Consider the following 22,143-nt stretch of genomic DNA (forward strand, 5'->3'; position numbering starts at 1 on the left):
AAAACACAGCAAGCTCAAATCCAACCGCTGCTCACCAATGTGAGAAGTTGGCCTGGTATATGCTGTTCACTAGTTCTAGTGACCACCTTGTACCATGCCAAGCAACCCTTATGGTGTGGTTGTAAGTCAACCTTTTTGGACTAGCTGCCCTAGTGGTAGCGTAGGCTAAGCAGTCTTTGAGGCTAAACTCGTGATGCGTGTTAAGCAAGCTGTTTTACCAATAGTAACCCCCTTTTATACCAATGAAAGGACACCACACAGATATATATTCAAAATATATATGTATTTATTTCTCAAAGTAACCCCTAGTCTCTTTATGAGCACAGGAGCACAAATCGTCAAACAAGATTATCACAGAATACACAGAAGTTGCACTTTATATGGATAGGCCCTGGTGGCCACTCGAACCATATACTAAAATAGTGGTATAAGTACCACGAACAGAAAAGGGAAAAGGCCTAGGGCCTCTAGAATCGCTGGGCCTACAAGGAGCTAACGTCAGTTAGTGACCAGGAGGTCCACGGGTGGCGTGTGCAGAGCAAATAGTCACACGCGTGCTCCCATAGGTTTCAATGGGTGCGTAAAAAGTACAAAGTTACTGCAAAAGGAATCTTCCGGATGACCTAGGAACTTAAGATTTGGAACACAGGCACTAGAGATGTAATACTACCCTTGGGCACAGGAGTGCCAGCTTTACCTCACCCACAGGAAGCGGGTGCATAGGCCTCGAAGTGCGTCGGGTTTCTTCTATCGGTTCCGTGGGGCCTGTAGACAAAAGTGCTGCAGGCGGTCGGTCGGGAAGAGATGCAGTGGATCCAAGAGTGGATCGGAGATGTTGAAGACCTGTAAGCAGAGGGGACAGTGTTCACAGTCACTAGCCAGTGACCAGCGTGGCACCAGGTGGGTACCAGGCGATGTTGGGTGCAAACAGGAAGGAAGGTGTAGCTTGACTCTGCAGCCACGTGGTCCCTGAAGGTCGACGACGTCCAGGAGTCGAGTCACGAGCTGTCCCATGCAGGCTCTCGCTGTCGGCGGTGTCGGCGACTTGATCGAAGCAAACAAGCCTTGGCAAAAGCAATTGTTGTAGGCAAGGAGTTTAAGCTGATGGTTCTGACCAGCAAGGTCAGAGGAACTGCTCCTTTGGAGGGGAGCAAGGGCCAGTCTGGAGCAACCAGACCAGCGGTGTTTGTCATAGATTTCGTCGCCAAGATGGCCACTAGCCAGCGGGCCAGCAACCGGTTAGGCGCGTCGAGTGGCAAAATGCAGAAGGGCCCCACGCAGATCGTGGAGATGCTGGAGGGCTCACCTTTGGTGCAGATGCTGCTCGAGGGTTGGGCTTCTCAGGACCCAAAGCACAACTTGGAGGGAGCCTCGGTTGTTGCACTGGTCAGCTTGTCGTAGTCGTTTCAAGATGGCTGGCTCCACGTGTCTCGGTGCCTCCACGGGTCTCCTCTTTGCAGGGACTGTGGATCGGGCGGTGAGAGGTCTGGAGGTCCAGGTCTTGTCAGTCTCTGGGCTCGGGCTCCGGCGGGAGGCGGCGGCAAAGCAGACGTTGATTCGCTGGATGGTGCTTGCGTTAGCAAGGTGGTCACTCCCTGACCACAGGGGAGATTGGCTTCAGTCCTCTGTGCAGCAGAGCGTCGAAGTTCCCGTCTTCTTCTTAGTTTTAAGTTGATTCCAGGATGTCTGAAGTCTTAGGACACAGCTCCTACCTTTATTCGGATTCTAGGGGCCGGACTACCTGCTAGGTCCCTCCCTATGGGTGGGACCAGGAAGGGGGGTGGTTACACCCCCAATCCTTTGTCCAGCTCGCCCCAGGCCCGGGACTGGTGTGCCCCAGGACCGGTTTGAACTGGCATATGCACCGAGGCTCCTTGTGAGCCACAGGCATGTCTGGTTTCTTTCAAGCCCTACCTGACCAATACACAAAATCCTGTCTGGGGTGGTGCACGCACCTCCCCTGGCAGGAAACCCTTTGTCCACACCTCCCAAGCTGGAAGGACTCCCAGCAGCAGGAGGGCAGACTTGTGTCTGTGGTGGCAGCATCCATTTTGTGGAGCTGAGGCTATGTCTGATTTTACCCGGGTTTCAGGTACTGTACATGTCGTGTCCCTCTAGAAGGGTGGAATGCTAACCCCGTCGCCAGAATTGGCGAGGGGTTAGTATTCCAATTCGTATGACACCTTACTCGACATGTTTTGATAAAGCCAAACCAAAGTTAGCATTTAACCGCGAGGTTCATAATGCACTTAAGAGTATATGGTATGACGATATCTGGAAACAGTAGAAGGAAGTTGTTCCGACCACTGCAGACAGGCTCAGCTCATGCCAGAGCACCATCTCACATGGAACCAAGCACTCTGCCTTCAGGATTGTTAAGGCCTGCCATAGGAGTGACTTATAGGTTACCAGGTGTCCCTTTTAAGGTTAGGTATAGGTATACTACACCTAAGTAAGAGGTGATTACACCAACTTACCCCAGCTGAGTGATCAGCCAGTTGTGTCAAATTGTTAGGCCAAGCCTGGGGTGGCATAATACATGCTGCAGCCCTTGGCAGGCCTTGGGTACACCAATGCCCTGGGTACCTAGTGTACACTGGTACAGGGGCTGACAGGGTGATCCACTTCCAATTGGTTATGCACCTAGGGTGCATAGTTTTAATTTAGTAGAGAGAACAGCAGGCTGAGATCCTGAATAGCAGGATCTCAGGCCAACTAAGTCGAAAAACCAGCTAGACACTAGGCAAAAATTTGGGGGTAACCATAGTCAGATATCCACCTTCCTACAGGGTACGACTGGAACGTACTGGGGTGTACATAGACGGTGGTACGACACGTACTGGGGTGGGGGTACAACTGGAACGTACTGGGGTGTACATAGACGGTGGTACGACACATACTGGGGTGTGGGTACACGGGGGTATGACACGTACAGGGGTGGGGGTGGGACTCGAACATACTGGGGTGTGGGTACACGGGGGTATGACACGTACTGGGGTGGGGGTACGACTGGAACGTACTGGGGTGTACATAGACGGTGGTACGACATGTACTGGGGTGGGGGTACGACTGGAACGTACTGGGGTGTACATAGACAGTGGTACGACACGTACTGGGGTGGGGGTACGACTGGAACGTACTGGGGTGTACATAGATGGTGGTACGACACGTACTGGGGTGTGGGTACACGGGGGTATGACACGTACTGGGGTGGGGGTGGGACTGGAACGTACTGGGGTGTGGGTACACGGGGTATGACACGTACTGGGGTGGGGGTACGACTGGAACGTACTGGGGTGTACATAGACGGTGGTACGACACGTACTGGGGTGTGAGTACACGGGGGTATGACACGTACTGGGGTGGGGGTACGACTGGAACGTACTGGGGTGTACATAGACGGTGGTGCGACACGTACTGGGGTGGGGGTACGACTGGAACGTACTGGGGTGTGGGTACACGGGGGTATGACACGTACAGGGGTGGGGGTGGGACTCGAACGTACTGGGGTGTGGGTACACAGGGGTATGACACGTACTGGGGTGGGGGTACGACTGGAACGTACTGGGGTGTACATAGACGGTGGTACGACACGTACTGGGGTGGGGGTACGACTGGAACGTACTGGGGTGTACATAGACGGTGGTACGACACGTACTGGGGTGGGGGTACGACTGGAACGTACTGGGGTGTACATAGACGGTGGTACAACACGTACTGGGGTGTGGGTACACGGGGGTATGACACGTACTGGGGTGGGGGTACGACTGGAACATACTGGGGTGTACATAGACGGTGGTGCGACACGTACTGGGGTGGGGGTACGACTGGAACGTACTGGGGTGTGGGTACACGGGGGTATGACACGTACAGGGGTGGGGGTGGGACTCGAACGTACTGGGGTGTACATAGACGGTGGTGCGACACGTACTGGGGTGGGGGTATGACTGGAACGTACTGGGTGTGGGTACACGGGGGTATGACACGTACAGGGGTGGGGGTGGGACTCGAACATACTGGGGTGTACATAGACGGTGGTGCGACACGTACTGGGGTGGGGGTAGGACTGGAACGTACTGGGGTGTGGGTACATGGGGGTATGACACGTACAGGGGTGGGGGTAGGACTCGGACGTACTGGGGTGTACCTAGACGGGTGGGGGTGTACATACACGGGGGGTACGTGTCGGACGTATGGGGGCTGGGGGGAGTGTTGGGCGCGTATGCGGGCACATGTCTCCATGGTTGCTGTAGGAGTTCGGTGCGGACGGTGTTTTTTCCATACGGTTGTAACCTCGGACGCACGGGATGGATCGTGATTCCTCGGTCGGACTTGGCTTTTCACGTTTGTAAGGTAAATCGTCCGAGGACGTGTCGGACACATTTTCCGACCCGAGGACGTGTGGGGAAATATTCCCAATGCGGTTCGTAAGGACTTTTTACCATGCGAATCGTGATTGCCAGTTCGTACGGCACTTGTACGATTGGTACGGTAAAAAGACCGGATACGAGTCGCACGGGGGAATTTTTTACCGGATCGTGATCGGCACCTAAATATCAGACACAATAAAACTACTAGTCCAACTCCAACAAAAACAACAGTAAGGAAAATGTTGGATAGCGTAGGGGTAAAAATAACTATTCCAACTCCCGACAGTGCAACAGTAGGGAAAACATTGGATAGCGTAGGGGTAAAAATTACTATTCCAACTCCAGAGAGTGCAATAGTAGGGAAAGTGTTGGATAGCGTAAGGGTAAAAATTACTATTCCCACTCCAGAGAGTGCAATAGTAGGGAAAGTGTTGGATAGCGTAAGGGTAAAAACTACTATTCCCACTCCAGACAGTGCAACAGTAGGGAAAACGTTGGATAGCGTAGGGGTACAAATAACTATTCCAACTACAAAGAGTGCAACAGTAGGGAAAACGTTGGATAGCGTAGGGGTAAAAATTACTATTCCAACTCCAGAGAGTGCAATAGTAGGGAAAGTGTTGGATAGCGTAAGGGTAAAATGTACTATTCCCACTCCAGAGAGTGCAATAGTAGGAAAGTGTTGGATAGCGTAAGGGTAAAAATTACTATTCCCACTCCAGACAGTGCAACAGTAGAGAAAACGTTGGATAGCGTAGAGGTAAAAATAACTATTCCAACTCCAAAGAGTGCAACAGTAGGGAAAACGTTGGATAGCGTAGGGGTAAAAATTACTATTCCAACTCCAGAGAGTGCAATGGTAGGGAAAGTGTTGGATAGCGTAAGGGTAACATTTACTATTCCCACCCCAGAGAATGCAATAGTAGGGAAAGTGTTGGATAGCGTAAGGGTAAAAATTACTCTTCCCACTCCAGTCAGTGCAACAGTAGAGAAAAGGTTGGATAGCGTATGGGTAAAAATTACTATTCCAACTCCAAAGAGTGCAACAGTAGGGAAAGCGCTGGATAGCGTAGGGGTAAAAATTACTATTCCCACTCCAGATAGTAAAACAGTTGGGAAAGCACTAGATAGCACAGTGATTCTATGAACATTATAACCAATTCTATAATTTCTTATAAAAAAATTGCATGTTAACAATGTATTTTAAAAATAAATATTATTAAATACCAATTATGTAAAATAAATATTTAAATAAATAACTTTAAATTACATCCCACACTATTCCCCCTTTAACACACAACACACTACACATACAAAATACACAATAGATTTAAATATCAATTTAACTCTTATTTACAATTAATAATACATTCTTTATAATTAATATAGTTATTAATTGACTAATTAATACATATTAACTACGAAATTACAAATATTCACCTATTAATTATTAATAACAATACATTAATTAGCAATAACAACAAATAAAATAAAATAATAAATTATTTATATTTTCTATATTTAACTAATAATAAATAATTAATAATAATTAGAAAAAAATGAAAAATATCATTATTTATTTTATTTTAATTACAGCCCACCCTATTCCCCTAAAAACCCACAACCCACTACACATAAAAATTCACATAATTATTTTAATTATCAATTAATCACTTAATAAAATTAAATCACCAATTAATTACTAATGAACAATTAATTAATTAACAATAACAATAAATTAATATTAATAATAAACTAATTATAATGTATATAAGTAACCAATTAATAAAATAATGTTACTATTAATAATTAATTAACAATTAATTAATCAATTAATATTATTAATTACCAATTATTAATTAATTACCAATTAATTAATCATAAATACCAATTAAACAATACATATTAATTCATTAATTATAATTAAATTACTTCCCACCCTATTCCCCATATAAACCCACAACCCGCTCTGATACTAAAACGCTAAATTAAATTTAAAATAATTATTAATCTCTAAACATTTATTTTTAAATGTATTAAAATCCATTACAATAACCTTTAACATACAAATAAAATACATATTGAATTACATTACACTAAATAAATATCGATATTATTGATATCGAAATTTTTGCTTACGATATTACTTACATCGATATTAATTACTTCGATATTATTAACTTCGATATTACTTACCTTGGGATCGATATTCTGTCCATCGATATTCTTGACTTCGATATTCTGTACCTACGATATTAAAAACACGATATTATTGTAGGTCGAAATGTAAAACTCGATATTTTGGCTAAACACCCCAATTCCATCTATGGCGAAGTTGAAATTATACGCCGACGACATCATGCTTATTATTAAGCCAGATATAGAGGTTCAGGCTAAAGTTTTCCAGCTTTTTGTCAGTCAGTCAAAGTTGGCTTTATTTCGATATAAAACATACCTTTAAAAGCAATACAATAAAAAGCCAATTCATAAGAAAACAGTTATACAGGTTCAAAATACGAATGGCATAAATAAATTACATAAAAAATTCCAATTTTAAACCATGATTAAACAACATACAAAAGCCTTTTTGATCTGATCGTCCATGCCCAATTTAAAAACTTCGCCATACCACAGACGAGTAAAGGGCGTGTATCAGATTTTAAAATACGGAGGGCCTCACTACATTGTCTTGTGCCTAGTTCTTTAAATAGGGGTTTCAGCCACCTGAGGCGAGGAGCTTTATATGCGGGGCATTCAAATAAAAGGTGAGAAACCAACTCAATCCTGGTCTCACAGAAAGGACAAAAAGGAGTAGTCTGTGCTGGCACCTTCCATCCAGCTGTCAACTCACACACGGGCAGCACACCTATCCTAAATTTAAAATATAAAGCCCTATCTCTAGATTTTGAAATAATATCGAGATAAGGCTCAAGTAGTGCCACCTCCTTTACTAGTAGGAATTCAGCAGTACATCTGCATAGATCAGGATTAGAGTTTCTAGAATCCATTACCCATTTCCAATACAGTTTTTTCAGGACAGACTTGGACGGTGCGGTCCTGGACTGCCAGGCCTCTCCAAGACCCAACTCATCTCACAACTGCTTAACATCCCTCAACCATCCTATTTTGTGCCAACCAGGCATTGATAAAACTTCATTTAGCCCCTCCGCATAACTAACAAGCTCCGGAACTCTCCAAATGCGGCCCCAGAGAAGTAAAGGGCACAACCTTGCCTGGTCTTTGATAGGGCAGCAGCCCATGTCAAGGAATAGGGGAAGGGTGGGGGTACCATAAGGGGGGCCCATTAGATCCTTCAAAAACGTATTTTCTGAACGGGTCAGCTGGTCCACATTCTGCGTCCCCCAAAGCTCTGCTCCATAGAGCGCCGCACTCACCCCTCTTGCCTTATAGATGTCAAGTACTGGGGCAATCGGTTTGAGGGTGGAGGACTGTTGTTCTTTAAGGAGTGCCCCCACCACCCTTTTATGACTTAGCAGCATTTTATGGAGATGACAATTCCACCTCATGGTGTCGGAGAGGCGGATTCCTAAATAGTCAAACTCCTTGACCCTTTCTAGGGACACTGAGTTCAGAACAGGTGGCCTACCCCTTTTCTTCGGGGGGTTCAAGACCAAATATTTGGTCTTTCCCGTGTTAATTTCTAAACCCCTCAAATTACAAAAAGTTTGGAACCTATCAAGGAGGCTCTGCAGCCCCACTGGGGTCTTGGAGATCAAGAGGGTGTCATCAGCAAATAATAGAGTGGGTATTCTCCTGCCCACCAGGGATGGAACATCTGAAGGATTTTGTAAGAGATGCTCCACCACTCCATTGACATACAATGAGAACAGAGTGGGGGCTAGAACACAGCCCTGACGGACACCTCTATTTACAGTTATTCGGGCGGTCTTTTGGCCCAGATTACCCCACCGAACCTGTGCAAAGTTTTCTGCATGGAACTTAATTATCAAAGATAATAGGTACGGTGGCATGCCTAAGTCTGATAACACCCACATACAGACTGCCTTTGCCCAGCAGAACCACCTACCAGTATAACAACATCAGGCGAAATGACTGCTCGATGGTCCCAGTACCTGACCTAAAGCCCGCCTGGAAATCAGAAAGTATCCTATTCTCCTCTACCCACTGGAGCATACTCCCTAAAACCACCTTTCCTGCCACCTTTTGCGATGAATCCAGTAGACTTATAGGGCGATAATTAGCTGGGCCATCCCGACTCCCTTTTTTGAAAATCGGGACGACCTCAGCGCCCATCCAGGAGTCTGGGAGAGGTGCATCATAAAAACTTGCATTAAGTAATGATGCAATGAGCTTTCCCCATTCTAATGTATTAATGCGGATCAAATCCCCGGGTAGCCCATCCGGGCCCGCAGCTTTATTTGGGATAAGACACGAAATCGCATCCTCTACTTCCTTCCCTGTAAACAGGAGGTCCTCGTTCAGCCCAAAGAAGTCCTCGCTCAGCCCAAAGAAGTCAACCGAAGAACTTTCAGCTGAATCTACCCCAACCCCCGTTGCTACAGTGTAAAGGTTGGAAAAATGGTCAATCCATGACGCCTCAGGGATGTTGCATGTTATAAGGAAGTCCATGGGTTTTTCCCTGGTTCTGATTAAGTCCCAAAAACCCTTCGAGTCCCTCCCAGCACTTGCCAGTTTTAAATCACACCAAAACTGATTTTCCCACTCTTTCTTCGCCTTACCAATAGCACCCCTGTACAGCTTCCTGGCTGTACTAATGAATTCGGTATCCTTAAGTTTAACTGCGTTTATTAAGTCCCTTTTCGCACTTCTGCACGGAGCGGAATACCAACCAGGGTTACCCTTAGGGCGCCCCAACTTGTTAGCTCTATATCCTGGGTTTCGCACGGTGAAGAGATCACCTAGTGCTTTGGTAGTATAGGTAAACAGAGTGGAAATCTCATGAACGTTTATCACAAGGGAATCTAGTTCGGACAGGGCATTAGCCATAATTGATCTTATTTCCACAATATTGCCTTCGTCGAAAGCTACATTTTTCCATTTTAGGCGCCTCCCACAATTCGAGGGACAGACGTCACTTGTTGACTTCCACGCCTGGGGGGCTTGCAGTTTCTCCCCAACCGTCCACATTGGGGACAATGACAAAGACAGCGGGTTATGATCGCTGTCAGACGAAGGGAGGACTGCCATATCCAACAGATGCCCCCAGAGCTTGAAATTCAGCAGGATATAGTCAATTCGAGATGAATGACCTACCCTATTGAAGGTGTGGGCCCCACAGGAATCCGACTTTGACCGTCCATTTACTGCCCTCACACAGTATTCCAGGGTTAGGGCATTTAAATGGATAGCACTTTGGGTCCAACTCTTAATCGGTGGTATTGACAGGGATGGAATACCTCTCCTAACATCTTCTTCTTGAGTGCCTAATATATCATCCTCGGCTAGGGGTTCAAAGGTACAGTTAAAGTACCCTGCTAACATAATATACGTTTCTGGCCTGCAGGATCTAAGTGCATCCTCTAAACCCAGTAGGGTCAATGAGGGCGCGCCCCCTTTCGGGGGTCTAGCATAGATATTAAAGATCTCTAAAGTCCGCCCCCCAGAGGACCCTCTGACTACTAGTCTCTGCAAGTCTGGGGACTTAGTTTCTATAGACCTTATATGATACCCCAAAATGATGCTTACCCAGATTAATAGACCGCCTGAAGGTCAACCTCTCCCGGCGGGAGAAGGGGTTGCAGGTACAAAGTAGGTAATATAACCAACCTTGTACCGGGGTTCCAGACACCAGGTTTCCTGGAATAAGCATATCCCATATGACTCAATAAAGGAGTTCCATTCCGGTATGTCCAGGTTGCGAGAAATGCCCGCTATATTCCAGCTGACAATCTTCAGGACCTCGTCATCAACTACAACCTGCGCAGAGGGAAACCTCTGCTCGGATAGACTATCGTGAAATCCAGAGTTAGTTGGTACATCACTCACTGAATTCAGCTGGTTTGGGGCATCAAAGGCGGACTCATCAAAATTTAAATAACCTGTAGACTCCCCAGTATGGGACACAGCACTACCCTTAGAAGAAGATGAATTACAACAGGGTGGCCCCAAAACTACCCCTTTACAATCAGAAACGCAGCTCTCCTCCTCCTCAAGTACAGCAGATGACTTCATGGGAGGTTGGTAACTATTATGTCAATAATCCTGCCAGGACCAAGTGGGAAATGGGCATGGGTTTTGGCGAAACAGGCTGAATTGGGGGAGATTATGAGGAATTTGTCTGCCATTCCATCCCTCCCAACTAATGGCTCTAGCAGGCCGGGTGGGAGCTACATAGGGATTAAAAAAACTAAGGTCACACGTACCAATTCCTGTGTTAGGGCCCATACTGCCCTCACTATTGTTGAAACTACAAACATAACTGGCAACCCTAGGGTCTTCAAAATTAACTATAATACAGTCCCCCATTATGTCTTTGGGCTGGGTACCTAACCAGCTAACCCTCCTCACATGGATAACCCGACCACCCAATGAACTAGGGAGAGGTCTATTTTCTTTCAGCCAGAATAAGGTTTTATTCTTAAGTTCGGCGTATGACTCCTGTTTGCCTGGCTTTAGTACGGGGACCCCAGTAAGTACTGCCACATAGGGCTGGCAGTCAGGGGGTAGGTTGGCATTAGGGGCAGGCACACTGCTTGGAGCATTTCTCAATTGCAAGATGGGAGTTGGGGTTGTTTTGCCAGATTTGGTATTAGTAGTACCAGTTCAATTACTTTCGCCAGATTTTTTAGTCGTAGCGGTACCGCTTGAACTTGGGCCCACAGACCTCGCAGTCGTTACTGGATAGACAATGCTACCCAGTGCTGTGTTAGATTGCGCCGGGACCCCCACTGTGGCCACCCCAAGGTTTGGGATGGCCACAGTTTGTGCAACAGGGCTAATTGCCTCAACCACCCCCTGCACTGCCCCACCTGTGTTAGTAAAGCTTGTTGAGGCAGTAGGTGACTCTCGAGGAGCAAGATTCCCTACTGAACCGTCCTCCCTAATTCTAGAGTGGAGTTTAATGAGAGATTTTAGGGAGAAGAAATTATCAAGAGTGACTTGCTCGAATCTGTCCAGTCGCTCTGTTAGCCCCTTCACTCTCTCTAGAACCGGGATCAACAGTGATTTCACAATTTTTTCGAGCTGGATGATTAATGGGGTCTCAGTGGGAGGGCCTTCAACAGGTTCAGGAGGAACGTCAAATCCACGCATGTCTTCTCTACAGCAACACCGGTAACTGCTCCCCCTTTTAGCCCCTGAGAATAACCAACACCCACCCCTGCACCCTTATGGGACCAACCTGCCCTACTTCCAACTCTCCTAGGTTTCTTAGAAGGTTTTAAGTAACTGCCCTTACGTGGACTAGCCAATCGTTTCCTTTTACTAGAAGCTAGGCCATTTGCTACCAGTGGTAAGGGCACAGAAGGGGAGGTGAAATCCTCCTGACGAGGTGAAGTAACGACAGGAAGCAAAAGTGTAGGGGTCTCAATCGGCCGTGGCTCTGGTAGGACGCTCTCGCCTCCCAGCGGAACCGCAGCGGACAAGCTCTCTAGCCGGTTGAAGCTGGCACTAATCGCAACAATCCGTGGGTGGTCAGGGTCCAATAAAACATTAGCTAAGGAATCAGATGTATGAACAGGAGACGCATTGACTAGAGGGTCAGTTGGGCGTACTGGGGAAGGGACTAATGCCAAAGAGCCCAACGATGAGCGTTTACCGGTCAGAGGTTCCCGAGAAAGACGCCGTTCTGTCATGGCGATTTCTTTCTCGATAACCGTAACAACCCGGGTAATAAATTGGTCCATAGTCCCAGAAACTCTACCAGCACCAGCCCCACCTAGCCCCCTCAAGCCCCTACCAGATCGCGTAGACATTGACATAGAGACCTCAGCAAGATAGTTAAGAGACTGACTGGGCCTGGGGGAGGAGTCATTCAGCTAACAGTCCATTAAACACAATACTTGCTACACACACCTCCTTCAGCACATATCAGGGGGGTTGCCCAGCCCAGCCTTGGCCAGCCCCGGACGGCCACAGACGGCCCGCCCTTTGCCCGGGCTTTGCCCGGCACCACCCGCGCGCTCCCGCGCTGCGGCAATACGGCATACTGAAATAGTAAACTGAGGGAGTGATGGGCAAGGGGGCGGGGCCAGCAGGGAGAGCAGCCCAGGTGAAACAAATTGGGCTCGCGGGGACTCCTGGGTGATGGAGTCCCTGCTAACGTACTCGCAGCCCTGCCAGCAATGACACGCCCCAAGTCTGTAAGCAGTAGACAGCCCCTCTCTCAGCAGCAACTCTCGCTGGTGGAATGGGCGCTGCGGGACCCGCGAAGCGGGTCCGGCGAGTTGCTGGTGAATTTCAAGTGAGAAAAGGCAAAGTGCAATAATGGCAGCAACAGCAGTCCAGTAGCAGGTCCAGAGAAAGAGCCGGTAGGAATCAAGATTTTGAGGCTTTAGGTGGGTACCGCATTAATAAAAGGAAAACTGAAATCTTGCAATGTGGCGGAGCAAGCTGGGATCTGCACCCTGATATCCATTCCTGTGTCAACACCAAACCTAAGAGATATCTGGGGGTTTATTTCTCAGAAAAAGTTAGTGATCTATACCATCTAAATTTTGCACCGCTTCTTCGAAAAACTCAGGCCTTGTTTTTAGGCTGGAGCTCTCTCACTTTATTCTTCTTGGGTCAGGTGGCCTTGATTAAAATGTCTGTTCTTCCTTTGTTTAATTTTTTTGTTCTCAACTATTCCATGTATTTTATCAGGTTCTTTTTTTACCCAAGTAGAGTCAATGTTCATAGCCTTTCCTTGGGCAAAAAAGTCATCACGTATTGCACTTAGCACTTTATATGAAGAAGTGGAACAAGGAGGTTTAGCTCTTCCGAATCTCAGGGATTATTGCTATGCTTATTTTGCACAATATTTATCTAGATTTAAACGGAATTACAGTTAAATCCTTTTATTAACAGTTTTGTGGATCTTACGTGTAAGGAAAGCCAGATCCACTTCCCTCTGTTAATTTGTAATTCTCCTAAATTGGTCCGCTATAAGTGTCTCCATTGGTTTTTTAATTCACGACAAGGCAGAAACACGTCGACCCAATTCTATGCGGCGAGGGGTCAATAACTTTCCCCATTTCGACGTTCACTTGTTTTTATACACCATACAGCCACCTAGGCCATTAACCTCTTCAATGCCCGTGACGAGCTGGTCTCGTCATGGGCCGCGGTTGCGCTGTGCCCATGACGAGACCAGCTCGTCATAAACCCCGCCCGCTAATACAACGGCCGGCACAGGGCGGGGAAAGGGGCGGGCACTGAAGGGGTTAAAATTAAATGAGGTAACTTTAATGGCTTTTACTTTCACTCACTCACTTTGGGCCCCCACTTAGTTAGAAGTGCTTCCCTGTCGTCAGGTGTATGCCCGCCCTCTAGCAAACCGAGTTGTTAGAGGGCGAGGAGTGGCCAATGATGAAGCATGACACCAGGTGGTGAGTGAGGCCAGTCCTAAACCTTTTGTAAGATGTCCACACTCACATACACATAACACTACTGAGCACCATTTAGGTCATTCTAATAGGAGCGGCCCCATTTGTGTATAACAAGAAGGCAAGTCACCCATCAATAACACTGCACACAATGCCAAGTGTAGCTGTACTGTGCTCAACAGAACTCACTATGCAGAGCACAGACCTCTCCATGTGTACATACACTGCTGGTGCTTGTACGGTTGTGGACAGTGCATGCAACCATGTTACCTCAGGCAGTGGGGTAGATCGCGATCATGTAGCTGTGTCGTCCCCCCCTGTAAGCAGAACAGGAAGCAGAGTGGGCTGGTCCAACATACGCCACTCTAGAGTTGGAGTGTGAATAAATAGGCCGGGGCTCCGGGTATGGTTCACTTCTGTGAAGGCCAACGTGTCTGCCAGAGCGGCGGCATTCACCCTGCCACAAGGCTACCGCCATGACCGCGGTCCTCCTTGACACAGGCCCCCTGCGAACCCAGCGGCACAGCACCGCAGAGTTATATCTGTACAGGCTACTGCCTTCGATGTAACCTGCGGACAGCAGGGCGCACAATTTAAACGAGTCGCGATTGCAGATGACGAAGTCCAGTAGGCAAGAGACATTCCTCCCAGTGCGGCCTGCCCAGACCACCCATCATCTCAGCCTGCGCACACGCTGAGTGCTTCAGGTGCCACTAACTCAGTGCACCACAAGTCATCGCCACGTAGCCTTTTTAAGGCAGAATTCATTAGACAAAAGACATTGCTACCACCCCGGCGGAGCGTCAGGATTGCAAACCAAGTCTCGGGAAAGGCCCAGAATCCTGTCTGCAAGATATTCCCAGCCCCACAGCTGGATCATTGACATACGGCGGATAGAATCTATGGAATTCTGTAAGCGTAAGCGGAGTGGGCAGAGCCGGCGCACGCCAGTCAGGGGAGCAACTAGAGCCAAATTTCAGCAAGGCTGATAAAAATTTTGGGGGGGCTAATTCTTCCAGTCATAGTGGAGATGCAGGGGCTCTAAGTTGAGGTGAAATCACAACAAAGCCTCATTTACAGGTAAATGGTCTTTTAATGACCTGTGAATTACTCAGGTGCCAAGCTGACAGCCGCGCGCCCAGCGCAGACTAGGGGGCCGTGCTGAAAGCCGTGCACCCAGCGCGTTCACACTAGTGGGTTGCGCTGAGAGCTGAGCACCCAGTGCATTCACACTAGGGGGCCGTGCTGAGCACGTGTTAGGATCGGCACTCCAAACTTTTCTAAAGAAAAAACGGTCCACTTCCATTAATTTATATTCGCCCTGAGGACCCCATCCCCCGGGGCATGCCCAATTCTTGGCTGTTTTTATTAATCATTAGGAAGGGGGGCCGCGTGGTCCCTCTTCCCCTGTCCACTACTGGCCCTGGGGACGCCATCCCCCGAGGCCTGGCCTCTTCGTTGGGGACTGTGGGGGAGCCTCAATGCCCCCACGCTCCCGCCAGCTCCCAGACTCCTGCGGGAACCTGCATTGCTTTTGGGCAAGGGGAACTGCTAACATACAGTTCCCCTTGCCCAAAAGCAATCCTGCTTTGCTTCATTGAAGCGAGAGCAGGTTATCCTCCTCTCGCTTCAACGAAGCAAACCAGGGTTTGCTATGACAGTGTGCGAGACGTGCTTCAACCCTGTCATAGCAAACAACAATGTCCCGGGGGTGGGCGCCCCTGGACATTGCAGGAGCCAGCCCTGGTAGATGGCGGTCCCAAGGGCCATCAAGGGCACCAGGAGGGGGGCCGCACGGCCCCCCTCCCTCTATTTTCAAAGCCCTGGGGAGGTGGTGGTCCCCGGGGCTTTGGGGGCCCGCGACGCAGCCCCTGCATATTTCATTAAAGCCATGGGGGATGGCGATCCCCGGGACTTGGGGGAGCCTCGGAGGCCCCCCAACAATTACAAAACAAGCCCCGGGAGTCAGCAGTCCCAGGGCTGCGGGAGGACCGTGCGCCCTCTCGCACCTAATTTACATGGGAGGTCCCCTGGGCTGCGGAGACCCCGCAGGCCCCCACAATATAATTATAGGATTGCCCCCGGAACCTGGTCCAGTGTTATCAAGCTGAAATGAACCCTGATACTTACAGGTGTGATAAATCCTGCATAATGAGACCGTAACAGAAGTTGGTGTAGTTGTAACTTTCCTTTTCTTTCCTATGAAGGTTATGACCACACAAGCTTCTGTTACAGTTATTTTGTGCAGGATTGATCATACCTGTAAGCATTCCGGTTTGTCCAAGTACAATACATTGTACCATATTACATTTGTGACCATACTAACGCTTGACCATTGTCTTCATTTATCCAACAGGTTTCTGAATACGGAGTTTTGGGATTTCCAGGACGATCTCAAGTTATTTCGATACACAAGTTGATGTTCCCCGTTGGCAATGTCACTCGTTGTTTGATGTTTTTGTGTTGTTAATTTATGTTTTTCTAATAAAGTACTGTTTTTCCACTACTGTTGACTACTAGACTTCATGACCAGGCACACCCCCATTTCAGTGACTACAATTTTGGATCAGGAGCACAGAGGCGTCAAACAACGGCTGGGGTTGGGTTTAGTTGTACAGGAATACTACGAATTGGGACGAGCGGGTGTTGTGGATGCAGGGGCCCTACGTTGCTTTTGTAGACATGCATCCAAGACGTGTGAGGAAATTTATTAGGGCTGGCTGTGAGACTCCTCTGACTCTCGCAGTTGTTAGTTGGAAGATACCAGAGGACAACAGGTGCAGCACAGCCAGCAGCTTTGTCTGCGTAACGATGTTTATTGTCCGCTGTGTTGGTACCGTCAGCCTGTGGGCAATGTGGCAGTGTGCACCAACTTGAGAATGGGGCAATAATTCTTTCGCCACTTTTGCTGCGCTAAACTGCCGATAACTCGGCGATAATTCCCAACTGTTGGGTTATAGGGTGACTCTAAAATGAGCCCTTGTGTTTATTAGGACTTTGTTGTAGCTACATGCGAATCACAAGAAAAAAGATGAAAAAACAAGAAAAGTGGGCACGGTACAAACACCCTGACCCCCTAGGCCTGCTCAGGGGATCCCACAAAAAGCCCCAGGGCCCAAAAATAATTACTATTTTTTTTATTAAGTGGCTGGGTGCACTTATCCGGACGAAAAAAAAACAAAAAAACAATGGGGTGTATTTTCAAGAACTTATCACTGAGTTAGCTGCACTTTACCGCAGCAAAAGAATTATCATCCCATTCTCAACTTGGTGAAAACTGCCAATATCGACAGTTTTCCAGCGATAGCTTCTGTAAAAAAACATCGCCGCCAATGAGAGCGACAACTAACGCTAATGATATGCAGAATAGGCGTTCCCGTGCAAAAAAAACATGAAAACACCACTTCCCGATATTTTCAACGACCAGCGAAATCTGCCATGCAATCCAAAAACAGGCGATAATCCGTATTAGCAGTAGGAATTTAACATCTGCCTTTTACTGGTGTAAAGCAGGATGACTACCTACAGTATGAAGGGGAGCCCAGCTCGGAACCACATCTGAAGCCCAACACATGTCATAGAGCTACTGATCATGCAGCTCCGACACCCAAGAAGGCCACAACACCCACTGCTATCACCCCCAGGACCCCCCCCCTCGGACCATTCCCTCAAACTATCACAGAGGCAGCGCAGAACAGCGGACCTTCCCAAAATGGCATGGTCCCTCAGCCACACAATAGCTGAATGCTGGGAGATGTGGGAACCAAGTATGTGTGAAGGAGGCAAGTCACACATCAATAACAGTGCACACAATGCCAAGTGTAGTTGTAATGTGCTCGACAGACCTCACTATGCAGAGCATAGACCTCTCCATGTGTACATATACTGCTGGTGCTTGTATTGTTGTGGACAGTGAACGCAACCATGATACTTCAGGCAGTGGGGAAGGTCTCGATCATGTAGCTGTGTCGCCCCCCCCCCTGTAAGCGGAACCGGAAGCGGAGTGGGCTGGTCCAACGTACGCCACACTAGAGTAGGAGTGTGAATAAATAGGGCGGGGCTCTGGGTGTGGTTCACTTCTGTTAAGGCCAACGGGTCTGCCAGAGCGGCGGCCCTCACCCTGCCACAAGGCCGCCGCCGTGACTGCGGGCCTCCTTGACACAGGCCCCCTGCGAACCCAGCGGCACAGCACCGCAGAGTTATGTCTGTACAGGCTACTGCCTTTGATGTACACTGTGGACAGCAGGGCTCACAATTCAGATCGAGTCGCGATTGCAGATGACGAAGTCCAGTAGGCAAGAGACGTTGCTTCCAGTGCGGCCTGCCCAGACCACCCATCATCGCAGGCTGTGCACATGCTGAGTGCTTCAGGTGCCACTAACTCAGTGCACCACAAGTCACCGCCACGTGGCCTTATTGACGCAGAATTCATTAGGCAAAAGACATTGCTCCCAGTGCGGCCTGCCCGAACCACACATCATCGCTGGCTGCGCACACAATGAGTGCTTCAGGTGCCACTAACTCTGTGTAGCTCAAGTGAACACCATGTGGCTGTTGGCCCATGCTGACCGCTGCCTCCGGCCTACACTGCGGTTAGCAGGGCAGACAATTCAGATAGAGTTGCGATTGCAGATGACGCAGTCCACTAGGCAACAGACATTGCTACCAGTGCGGCCCACCCAGACCATGCATCATCGCTGGCTGTGCACACGCTGAGTGCTTCAGGTACCACTAACTCTGTGTAACTCAAGTCAACGCCTCGTGGCTGTGGGTCTTTGCTGACCACGGCCTCCGGCCTACACTGCGGTCAGCAGGGCTCACAATTCAAGATTAGTGCCAATGCAAATTGTGTAAGAGAGTATAATCGGTTCAGAAGACCAAATGCTCCCAATCTGTGCACCTCACGACAACGCCACGTGGCTGTGGGCCATTGCTGACCTCTCCCTCTGGCCTACACTGCGGTCAGCAGGGCTCACAATTCAAATTGAGTCATGATTCATTAACTCCAGAGTCCAGTAGGCAACAGACATTACTCCCAGTGTGGCCCGGCCGGACCACGCATCACCGCTAGCTGTGCACATGCTAAGTGCTTCAGGTGCCACTATCTCTGCAGCTAAACTCAATGCCATGTGCCTGTGGGTCCTTGCTGACCGCTGCCTCTGGCCTACACTGCGTTAAGCAGGGCTCACAATTAGGCCTGGGCGGTAAATTCCGTTCCGCTCGTGAAATTTGCGGAATTTGGGTACTTTCGCGTTCCGCGGAGAACGCGAAATTGCCCAAAATTCTGCGTTCCGCACCTTCGCGAAATTTTTGCTTGTTTGCGTTCTCAAAATGCGTGTTTGCGAGATATTTCTCCCCGAGCATGCAAACAGCAATTGTGAACAGGAAAAAAGCATCGCAAACAAGCAATTCCGCGTGTTCGCGGAATTTCTGCGTGTTCGCGGAGATTTTTACCGTTTCGCGAAGATTTCCGTAACGCGATTACGCAAATTCCGCCCACCCCTACTCACAATTCAAATTCAGTCTTGATTCATTAATTTCAGAGTCCAGTAGGCAACTAACGATAACGTCCCTGAAACCTACGCATTTCGACAATGTATTACATACATATTTCATCTTTTGTTCCATACACCTACACTGCAGTCAGCAGGGCTCACAATTTGAATTGAGTCTTGATTTATTAATTGCAGAGAGAATTGTACTCTATGTCCTCCGATTTTGTCAAGCGGAAGTGACAAAAAGCATTTCTTGATGTCTACGCTGACTACTGCCTTCCATCTACACTGCGGACAGCAGTGCTCACAATTCAGATCGAGTCGCGATTGCAGATGACGCAGTCCAGTAGGCAACAGGCATTGCTCCCTGTGCGGCCCAACCGCACCCCGCATCATCGCTGGCTGTGCACACGCTGAATGCTTCTGATGCCACTAACTTAGTGCACCACAAGTCACTGCCACGTGGCCTTATTGACGTAGAATTCATTAGGCAAAAGACATTGCTCCCAGTGCAGCCCGCCCGAACCACGTATCATCGCTGGCTGCGCACAGGCTGAGCGCCACTGTTGCCACTAACTCTTTGCACCACAAGTCAACACTTCGTGGTTGTAGGCGCTTGCTGACCGCTGCCTCCGGCCTACACTGTGGTCAGCAGGTCTCACACATAACCAATCCAATCCTGTCCTGCAAGGACACGCCATCATCACTGGCTGCGCACACGCTGAGCTCTTCAGGTGCCACTAACTCTGTGCATCACAACTCATGGACCCTTTCTGATTGTCTTTCGTGCTGTAGACACCGGACACAACAATGTCACCTCAAGCAGCAGGAATATCTCAAAGGGACATTAACAATTTCTTCACATCAGCACGCTCATCTCTTTTGCCCCTACCTCAGTTCACCACAAGTCATGGACCCTTTACGATACAATCTTTTGTGTGTGATTTAAGATCTGGTGCCCCTACCTTAGTGCACCACAAGTCATCGACGCTTTATGATTGAATCTCTGTGTGTGATCCAATGATCCCAGTTGTAGTTGTTGCCAGCACCAACTATTCCCTGAGGGCTGGCTTACACTCACCGACACTTCCAATAATCTTGAATGTTTTTATTAATCATTAGGATGGGGGGCCATGTGGTCCCTCTTCCCTTGTCCACTACTGGCCCGGGGGACGCCCTCCCCCTGGGCCTGGCCTCTTCGTTGGGGGAAGCCCCAATGCCCCTACGCTCCCGCTGGCTCCTAGACTCCTGCAGGAACCAGCATTGCTTTTGGGCAAGGGGAGCTGCTAACATACAGCTCCCCTTGCCCAAAAGCAATCCTGCTTTGCTTCATTGAAGCGAGAGAAGGTTATCCTCCTCTCGCTTCACCGAAGCAAACCAGGGCTTGCTATGACAGTGTGCGAGGCGTGCTTCCACCCTGTCATAGCAAACAACAATGTCTCGGGGTGGGCTCCCCTGAACAGTGCAGAAGCCGGCCCTGGGGGATGGCGGTCCCAAGGGCCATCAAGGGCTCCAGGAGTGGGGCCACGCGGCCCCCCTAGCTGTATTTTCAAAGCCCTGGGGAAGTGGTGGTCCCAGGGGCTTTGGGGGGCCCGCGAGGCATCCCCTACAACCAAGGGAGTGGCGATCCCCGGGACTTGGGGGAGCCTTGGAGGCCCCCCAACAAATACAAAACAAGCCCCGGGGAGTCGGTGGTCCCTGGGGCTGCGGGAGGGCCGTGCTCCCTAGGCCTGGGCTAAAATTCTGTTCCGCTCGCGGAAATTGCGATATTTTGACATTTTCGCGTTCCGCGGAGAGCGCGAAAGTGTCAAAATTTCCGCAATCCACATTTTACCGGAAATGTTTTGCTTGCTCGCGCTGTAAAATAATACATTCTCGCGCGTGCGCGATCGCCTTACCTGAATCCCCACGTTTGCCGACACGTTTTCCCGATCCGGTCACGTTCTCCACGAGATGTTGGATTGTTGGTAGCCATTTGCGGTGTCTCGCGACAGTTCGCGCCCGCAGTAACGTCATTTGTCGCGCAATCACGTCTTTCTTCTCGCGATCATGCACCGCGAGACAAGTGAAAACAAGATGGCCGCGCCCGCGAGCAACAGCATGGGTAAGTTGGCGAGCCGCGACCATGCAGAAAATACTGCGAACGTGCGGGAAGAAAACTTCCGCATCTTCGCGATATTTCCGCGTTTGCGGAGATTTTTTATATTTTCGTGATAATTTGCGAAAGTGAATTTCGCAAATTACGCCCACCCCTAGTGCTCCCTCCCGCACCAAATTTACATGGGAGGTGGTGGTCCCCGGGGCTGCAGAGGCCCTGCAGGCCCCCGTAATGTAATTATAGGATTGACCCCGGAACCTTGTACACCCGGGGGCTCATTTAAATGAAGTGGGGGAGCCCCCGCTTCATTTATTTTTTTTCATCTGGATTTGCGCACCCAGGGCGCATTTGGACGTTCAAAAAAATATATATATATATTTTTGGTCCTGAGGGTCCTTGTGGGACCCCCCTGGGCAGGACTAGGGGGTCAGGGTGTTTTTACCCTGCCCCCTTTACTTCTTTTTTAATCTTTTTTCAACTGTTTTCTTGTGACTTAGTTCTACCGAGTCCCAAGATGGCTGCCAACACTTCCTGGTTTGGAGTGTTGGCAGCCAATCACAGCGAAGCTCGTGGTAGTGGCAGCCAATCACAGTGAAGTGTGTGGTTGGGAGGGTGCGTGAACCCACAGCTACCCCAGATATCAAAACTTGTAT

Source organism: Triturus cristatus, chromosome 1_2 (genome assembly GCF_964204655.1).
Source record: "Triturus cristatus chromosome 1_2, aTriCri1.1, whole genome shotgun sequence".
Taxonomy (NCBI): Eukaryota; Metazoa; Chordata; class Amphibia; order Caudata; family Salamandridae; genus Triturus; species Triturus cristatus.